The following is a 9,336-nucleotide window of genomic DNA, read 5'->3' as shown; positions in this document are numbered from 1 at the left end:
TTTTGCCTCTTTAGCCCTCTGTTATTTGAGTGTCCACTGCTCAAATTAAAAGTAGTACAATACTTTTTTTTTTTACTTTATTTGTTAATATTAAGAAGAAAAGGTAAAACAAATTTTCACAACAAAATAACGGAAAAGTAACAATTGTTGATAAATTACACATCATTATCTTTAGTCACTCAGGTACAAAATATGGGCATAAAATTTCTTCAATCAATATTAGCACAACCTTTCCTATTCAGTGAACTAAGTGACACTAATGGTATAACTAACTTGCATTTTTTTCTTTTCCCTTCTATCCTTTCTCTTTTCCCCTTAGTTTCTTCTTTTTATTGAACAGTTTCCTCCCATTTCACAGTGACTATCGTATATTTTGAAACTTATGGTTGCACATATGTCACTGTGGTGTGATGTTTTTCAATTCTTCTGGGAAGATACACAGAAGCGGAATACCTGGATTGAATGGGACCTCTAATCCTAATTTTTTGAGGAATCTCCACACTGATTTCCACAATGTTTGTAGTAGTCTACTCTCTAACCAACAGTTGTAAAGGGTTTCTTTTTCCCTACAGACCCAGCAGCATTTTTTATTGGTTGATATTTTTTTTAATTAAATAATTTTTTAATGAATAAGGAAGAGGCTGAGATAAAAGGGGGCATAACAACATAACAATACAGGTTAAAGCAAGACACTTTCAGCAACCTAGTGCTTCACTACCAAATAACCCAACTTAATAGTAGTTACCATAGTGTCTTTTTCTTTGAAATATTTGAATATAACTTCATATGCTATAGCATCAAACATATCAACACTGTGTAACACCATTCAAGTGGATGAAAGCATTGTAGAATAATATAGAGCCAGCTAACAGAAAAAATGATCAATGGTTTCAATATTATCTCTGCCTATAACAATTTTTGTTTATACTACCACATACGATAAAATCCAGCAAGTTACAACATGATAAAATCAATGGAGACAGAAAAGCCATAGTTTGGTGCGGCTTTAAAACAAGATAGTATTAAATTGGCACTAGCTGTTATTATGTCTTATTTTCCTCAAAGTAGCTGTTCATTGCATCACCGGCCATAATATCAAACAGCCCAGAATAAAGCCATTCTAATTAATGAGTGAAAATTTTATAAGGCTTCAAGGCCATATAATGGGGAATCATGGTTATCACGTACTTTTATATATTTGATTCATTTCCTACACTAGGGAAACTATTCGGAGTTCACAGATGCGAGTTTGATTTAGTTCACTTATGAGTATGGTTTCAAGCTGCGCCAATTTATTGATAAATACCTCAATGTGATCCTTCTTTATAGCTGAGTAGTACTCCATTGTATAGAAGTACCACAGCTTTTTTATCCATTCCTCAGTTGATGGACATTTGGGTTGTTTCCAAGATCTGGCAATTACAAATTGTGCTGCTATAAACATAGGTGCGCATATATCACTTTGGTATGATGCTTTCAGTTTTTCTGGGAAGATGCCTAGTAGTGGAATAGCTGGAACAAATGGGACTTCCAATCCCAGCTTTTTGAGAAATCTCCAGACTGACCTCCACAAAGGTTGTACCAGTCTACACTCCCACCAACAGTGTAGGAGCGTTCCTTTTTCCCCACAGCCTCTCCAGCACTTGTTGTTGTTGGTTTTCTTGATCCTGGCCATCCTTTCAGGAGTGAGATGGAATCTCAGTGTGGTTTTAATTTGCATTTCCCTAATAACCAATGATGATGAACATTTTTTCATGTATTTATTTGCCATTTGTATTTCTTCCTCTGAGAAGTGTGTATTCATCTCAGATGCCCATTTTTGGATTGGATCTTTGAATTTTGGGGGTCTGATTTTTTTTAATTCTTTATATATTTTAGACAAAAGTCCTTTGTCTGAGGGGGAGTTCACTAAGATCTTTTCCCAGTTTGTGGGTTTTCTTTTCACTATGCTGGAGATTTTTTTTGACTTACAGAAACTTTTTAATAAGAGGTGGTCCCAGTTATTGATTCTGGGAAGTATTTCCCGTGAAATTTGAGTCCTGTTCATGAATTCTCTACCTACCTCTATGTCTTCAAGGTTTGTACCTAATTTGTCTTCCAATAGATTTAGTGTTTCTGTTTTAATATTCAGATCTTTAATCCATTTAGATTTTAATTTAGTACATGGTGATAGGCTTGGGTTGAGTTTTAGTTTTCGGCAAATGTAGAGCCAGTTTTTTCAACACCATTTATTAAAAAGACTGTCGTTTTTCCAGTGAACCTGCTTGGCTCCTTTATTGAAGATAAGGTGGTTGAGTGTGTTTGTAGTTGTGGTTGTATCTTCTAATGTATTCCATTGATCCTCTGCTCTGTTTTGATTCCAGTACCATGTTGATTTTAAAAAGTAGTACAATACTTTTAATTTTCTTCAAAACTTTTCCCTGAGTCCATACCTTTGGCTAAGTGGCCTAGCTTTCAGCCTGTCTTGGCTTACACGTCTTCCTCACTAAGCTCAATCATTTTGCACCTGTGATGTAAAATGAGCGATGTGTGACTCTACTTTTCACTTACATATGAGGAGGCAATGTTAGAGTTATTAAGAGGCCTGACTTCAATATGGTTGACTGTGAGGGATTAGGGAGACTTGAGGAGAGGGACATGGGGAGTGAGGTGGTCAGTGGAACAGTCAGAACACATAACTCTTGATTTCTGGCCATCTAAGGTGGGTGCAGTTCATGGTGTCTTAAAATAATTGCAGTAGTAAAGATCATGGGTCAAAGGCCACCGTAAGTGATATAATGATAATAAAAAGGTTTAAAATATTATGAGAATTAGCAAAATATGGCCCAGAGCCACAATATGGTACGGATGGAACTGCTTGGGGAAAGGTTACCATAGCTCTTTAATTTGTTAAAAAAAAAAAAGTATTTTTGAAACATACAGCAAAGAGCAACAAGATGAGGTATACTTGTACTTGCTTTCTTGCTTTGCCAGTAGTCTGGAAATCTTTTTACCTCAGAGTGGCTTATATTCTCCTCTGAAGTATTCCCCCTTTGCTATCTCATAGCTAATTCCCTCACCTTTTGTGTGTCATTTAAGTTTTATCAGTTACTGAGAATGGAGTGTTGAATTTCTTAACTATGCATGTGCATTTTTTTCTCTTTCTGTTTCTCATATATATGTACATATTTGAAGCATGGCTGTGCACATACGTTTAGACGTGTGTGTGTGTGTGTGTGTGCGCTACTTAGTACTGAACCCAGGGCCTTTGGTCTGAGCAACACCCATAACACTTTTTTTTTTTTATCTTCTCCTTTGAGACTGGGCTCAAATGTGCTCTCTTTCTGCCTTGGCCTCCTAGAATACTAGGGTTACAGGTGTGTGCCAATGTACCCAAAAAATTATGCTTTTCATGTAATTTGTTAATTTTTATAACTGGTATATTTAGACATTGTTTTTACTCAAGTGGAATCATAAATAAATGTGTATAATTTGCCTGTGTTATGAAAGGCAGGTCTCAATTAAATTATTTCAAGGAGGGAGAGTTAGAAAAGGGTTCTTCTGGGAGTGGTGGTTCGGGATTAGGAGAGGATGATGAGCTTTTATCTTTTATCTTCAGTTTTATTTTAGTTAAAGCTGTCTCTGTTTTCTTTACAGTCGGTCTCTCCTTGTACTCTCACTTGCTACATCTAATTTTATTATTTCTACCTTTTACCTTTGGGAATTTTGTTTTGTGACTCTGTAGTTTCAGACTGAAATGTAAAATTTTTATGTACTATTTTCATGATATCTCTTGTGACTCCAATATATTTTACCAGCATGGTTTTCCTCTTTTATGGATTTCTTACTTTTATGGGACTTCGAGTCATCAAACCAAAACTAAAACTAATCTATCTACCCACCCGCCCAATCTGTCCATACTCACCACTGTCACCATTACCAGCAACAAGCAAAAGGACTCTTCATAATATAAAGGAATATGAGAAAATGTGAAGTAAAAGAGATGGAAGATAATTTGATTCTCAGGGTCTAGAGTGAAGTGTTAGAAGTGTCAGTGCAAAAGAAGGAACCCACATCCTACACAAAACTAGAGGGAACTGAGGGAGAGAGCATGGACTTACAGGCTGCTACTGGAGCAACTGTTAAAAGAAAAGAAAAACAAATTAGTTTTTTTAAAATTATATACTTGTTTGCTATTCAACATTCCCTTAGAATCCCATAGAAAAGACTTTTGGAAAACATTAAATCTTTGGAGAATATTCTATTCTTCATTAAATCAATTTTCTCCCCTTTAATAACGTAAATAACCAGGCCATATTGGAAAGCCTGAGTTTATATGTAAGATCACTTTGTTAATTTTATCTAATAAAAATTTTGAAATATTCCAAACCTGGTCAAAGTGCTATACAATTTCAGGAGATTGATTAAAATTAGATTACCCTCTTTGTAATCTTTTTTGTTTTTTAATATTCTTTTTTTGCATAGTGCCTCATGTCAGCTCTCTCTCTTTTTTTTACAGTATAGAAAATTTATTTGTAATTACAGGTCTTTAAACTTTTGCCATGATAAATTTTAAATGTTTTTCTTTCTGGTAATATCTGGGATTTTAGTTAGAATTCTAAATCTAGCTTGGGAAAAACATGTTAGAAAAAACGTACAGATATTTTAAGATAATAATAGAATTACGAAAGAGAATAAATTTGTGCATGAAACTTGTTACTTTGGACATTTTACTTACTTTGAACTTAATTGTAACCCCTTCCAAATTTACATGATGAAATCCCAGTCCCCAACAGAATAGTATTTGGAGGGAAGGTCTTTGGGAGCTAATTAGGTCAGAGGTCACTTTACAAGTGAGATTAGTGTCTTTATAAGAAGATACACGGTTTTCTCTGCCATTTGAGGATACAAGAAAGAGGACCCTGTCTACAAAGTAGGAAGAGAGCCCTTAACAAGACCTGAATCAGCTCCTTGATCTTGGAATTCCCAGCTGCCAGGCTAAGAAATATTTAAATGTTCATCAGTTTATTTTATCCTGTTATTAAATATTTTAAGTTAAGGCACAGCTTCTGCTAAAATATCAGCAAACTAGTCTGATCGTGGGACATGGGGCTAAGTATTCTTGCTTGCACAACCAAGAGGTGTTAGAATACAGCAAAGCAGGATGGTTTAATGACAAGAAATCTTTAACCTTAAACTTTTCTGTAGTCCTAAATGTGTCGTGGTGAATTATGTTTGAAGTGGGCAAAATGGAGTTGAATTTACCCCTTTTCCTTTTCCTTTCAAGTTTTAAAAGACAACTTAGGACTTTATTTTAAAGAGGAAAAAACCAATAAAAATGATATATAATTTCATAAGAAAATAGGAAAAGTTAACAATGGTCTGTATAATGGTCTGTATCTTCAGAGTAATTGCGGAGATTGCGAGACATAGGTATGCAAAATTTCCTTTCAATTTTTATGAGAATTTAAAACTCACAAAAGGAGTTAGTAATGCTGATTTTAATTTGAAATTTGCTTCATTTTTCTTCATATTTTCATCTCTCATACTATCTCTGTTTTATTATTCCCTTACGTCCTTCTAGGTTTCTGCTGCTTAATTTATTTGTTCCTTGTCTCATTTAAAAAATACATGAGCTCTTTTACTTCTGGCTTGTTATGGTTTATATCTAGATATCCCCAAGTACTCACAAGCTTGCTGTCTGGGAGATACTGAGTCAGGGGAGTGTTACAGCCAGCTTGCAGTTAGGACTTGGGGTCTGGTTGGGGGAGGAAGGAAGCAGGTAGCTACAGGCTGCCTTAGCAGGTTGCGTCTCTCTCCAGGATACTTTCCTTGCTCTCTGTGCTTTCTGGCCACTTGTGGCGAGTAGCTTTCCTTCAGGGCAGGCCCTTCTCTCATGGAAAGACTGAGACTTCTGAAAATGTGAACCATAAAAAGCTCTCCTCGTTTAAATTGTGAATGGGTGGTGGGTGATTCAGTGATGAGGAAAGTGACTAAGACAAGGATTTCTGTTTTTGGTGATATGCTCATATTGTGCCTGTCTTTATTCTTTGCATCACTACAGTTTTTAACTTAAAATCAGTAATTCTAGAAAACGCAGAAAAATATGAATGCAAAAAGATGGGGAGATATGTCTCTTAGATTTTGCGTTAGTATAAGTGAGTATAGCCAGTTGCAGTGGAGGGCCTGAGCCATCTGCACAGTCAGAGGACAGCAGAGCTGTCAATCACACAGGCATTGCTGGATTTTGAAAAGAACCATGTCACCACTGCAACACAAAGTTCAAATTTCCAAACATGCGGTCACTGCTCATATTCTTTATAGTGAAAAAGAAAAAGAAATTTTCAGGCCAGCCATTCTTTTTTGTAATAAGTAAGCTACAATCAAATATGATAGATTAACCTCTCTATTATTTTCATACTATAACCTAAGGCTAGAGAATAAAAGATCAGTGTACTCCAACTTCACAAAAACTAGGTACTAGAGTGGGGGATGGCAGGATTAGGAATTTTAAATATTTAAATACTAGTTTTCAGTGTCAGACTGTAACTTCATATAATTATGGATAAGCACTATTTATGAGTTATGGATAGTTGCTGTAAAGACATAACAATTAGTTAAAATTTATTCCTTGCTCATAGTTCATTTAAGAACAGGTTTAAATATCATTTGATAAAAATGGCTGGACTAGCATGTGGGTGGAGGGAAAATGGAAAACTGCTGAAAGATTGATGAATTTATCAGAAAATCTCCTCTAAACCAGAGTCATCAGTTTGTTAATGCTGAAACTCCTAAAAATAGTAGAATGGACAAAAGTTTTATCATCTGATAAACATTCCCAGCTCTTTTACAGCACGAAGGTCTTGGAATAGCTTTTGCCAACTTAGAAGAATTTCTTAGGATGGCCAGATTAAGGACTAAACTAGGAGGTATTTCAGAATCCAATATCAGAACATTCAGAAGTAGATCCTTTCTGGGATTACTTTGAGATTACTTTGAAAGAGTATAGAGTCTCGTCTGATGGAGTTGGTGAAGTTATCACCTCTAATAACGTAACAAGAACAATTTAAGTCTCTTTTAAGAGAGACAGATGAGGAGGGGAAAAGTATGCACACACACGGTTTTTAGAAAATTGGGGGAAAAGCAAAATTCTGTTTTCATTGGTAAACTATTTCTTTTGAAAAATCTTCACTAGAAAGTGTGTTAAAGCAGACTCTTGAAATATGGTAAGAAAGAATTTGATGGTGCAAATTGAGATGTTACGATTTTCCTGTTTTCTGTCTTTTGACCGAGAGAGCTGTTTCTCTACCATCCCTTTCTCCTTCTCTTCATATTTCCCCCGTGCCTTGATTTGTTGTTGATAAAATGTTTAAATGGTCACCAGCACTTGTCTCCTCTGTTTTTCCTCTACTTGTAGGAATTTTATGTTTGACAGCAATTTATGATTCAGTTAATCATTTATTCCTGTAAAGTAGAGGGAAAAGAATAACAACGGATTTAAAAGGATGTAATTGAAAGTAATACCATGGAGGGATAATGCAAATTAAATTTTTGGAGTGATTAAGTAATTTACCCAAAGCCATATACCTGTTATTTTAGGTGGGACTTGAACCTAGGTCTGAGTGATTCCTTTCCTAACAATTATAATGCATCTTTTAACCAATTAACATTATACAAATTGTTTTATCCCACATTTAGAATTTTTTATTTAGAACATATGTCTAGAAATTGAGGACACTGTATTTTTTTTATGTATTTAGTAACAGACTGCATATTTGTTTTCTAAAAGAATTATGTTAATTTAAGTGGGATTGATAGTACATCAAAGTATAATTTTTTTGCCCAAACATTTCTAGCATGAATTATATATAACTGACCACAAAATTTCCTCTTCATTAAGTGAAAATAAATTGGTTCTAATTTTCTATCTTTATTGTTGATTATATATACACATTTATTGTTAATTGTTGTGCATATTGTTTTTAAATTCATAAGTACTCAAGGGGATCCTAGATACTAAGGAGGCAAGTGGAGTTGGAAAATGTGCAAGAAAATATTTTACTTCAGGGAAAATTTTATAAAGGATTAAGAAATAGATGAATGATAACTTACCAATAGGTATTAGAGTTACTGGCAGAACAACATGAAACAAAAATGTATTAGCAGAATTTTTGGATCAAGAATATAGTTTCAGTCCTTGCTTTTTCCAAGGGGTCAATAAAGAGGGCTTGGAAGACACAAACCTCCCCCTCCCAAAACATTTATAATGAAATAAGAAGCATTAGCATTTCTTAAAGGAGCAGTCCCCATATAACTGGCTATAGAATATATTTTTCTCTTTTATCTAGCAGGAAGGTTTGCTGCAAAGAACTCAAACAGTTTTGAATGTGAATGCTAACTGCAGTTAATTGTTCTTTTTCTCACACTTAATCTCTCTGCTTTCCTTTTATTCCTCTTTGGTATCCTTCTTTTTAATAGTATGGAAAATGTTATTTGTTGTCAAAAGCTATTAGACAATTTTTAAGAAAACAAAATGCATTTTTCCTGCGTATTTTACTAATCAACTGTTTATTCTTTCCAGAAAGTAATAACTCAGCAGATGGCTAAGGAGAGAATATTTATAAATAAAATTACTATATGGAATTTAGGTAGGAGTTAGGAAATCTTTCTCTCATTTTGAGATCCCAATTTGTACCAGGTTTATGAAAAGAAAAGGAACTTACTGATAGGTACTGCTACAGGTGCTAAAATTAAAATACAAATTATTAATATTGGTTGACATCAATAAAGAAATTGACAATGATACTTGAATTCTTAACTGATTTTCTTTCAGACAGGAAATTTCTAGAATTAATAAGAGCAAGTGCCAAGCCTTCTGTAAGGTTACTTTAGTCTTTCACTTTCTTCTCCCAGCATTATAGTCATTTTGGAAGGGTGAAAAAAGGGTGAGTTGTTTTCCTCTTACTGTTGACTTTTCTTGGAAAGTGAAATATACAGAGGTAGAAAAACCTCATTGCCCTTAACTTTTGCTTTTGTTTTTCCCACTTGTTGCTTAACTTTTCATGACTTTTCTACTTTTCTCGGTCATTTTTATCATATATTTAATTAAAAATATTCTTTGAAAATCAGTTGAGCCAATTCAAGAGATTTTTTTATTGAGGCTCAAGTATTTGTCATTTCATTTTCTAGGTATTTAGTAAGCAGGGGGAAGAATTAATGAGCTGTATACAAAGACCTGTAAGCACCAGCCCTTCTGGCACAGTACCCTGAGCTTTCCTGCCCCCTCTGCTATTTGTGACTGGATTAGTCTTTCCAATTATGTAAAGTTTTGTTTGCTCCTAGCAAGGTATCTTAACT

The sequence above is a fragment of the Cavia porcellus genome, unplaced genomic scaffold (assembly GCF_034190915.1).
Source record: "Cavia porcellus strain 051 isolate PalLab524CR breed Dunkin Hartley unplaced genomic scaffold, mCavPor4.1 scaffold_28, whole genome shotgun sequence".
Classification (NCBI taxonomy): domain Eukaryota; kingdom Metazoa; phylum Chordata; class Mammalia; order Rodentia; family Caviidae; genus Cavia; species Cavia porcellus.
The sequence above is the reverse complement of the archived record's forward strand: the minus strand, read 5'-3'. Positions refer to the sequence as shown.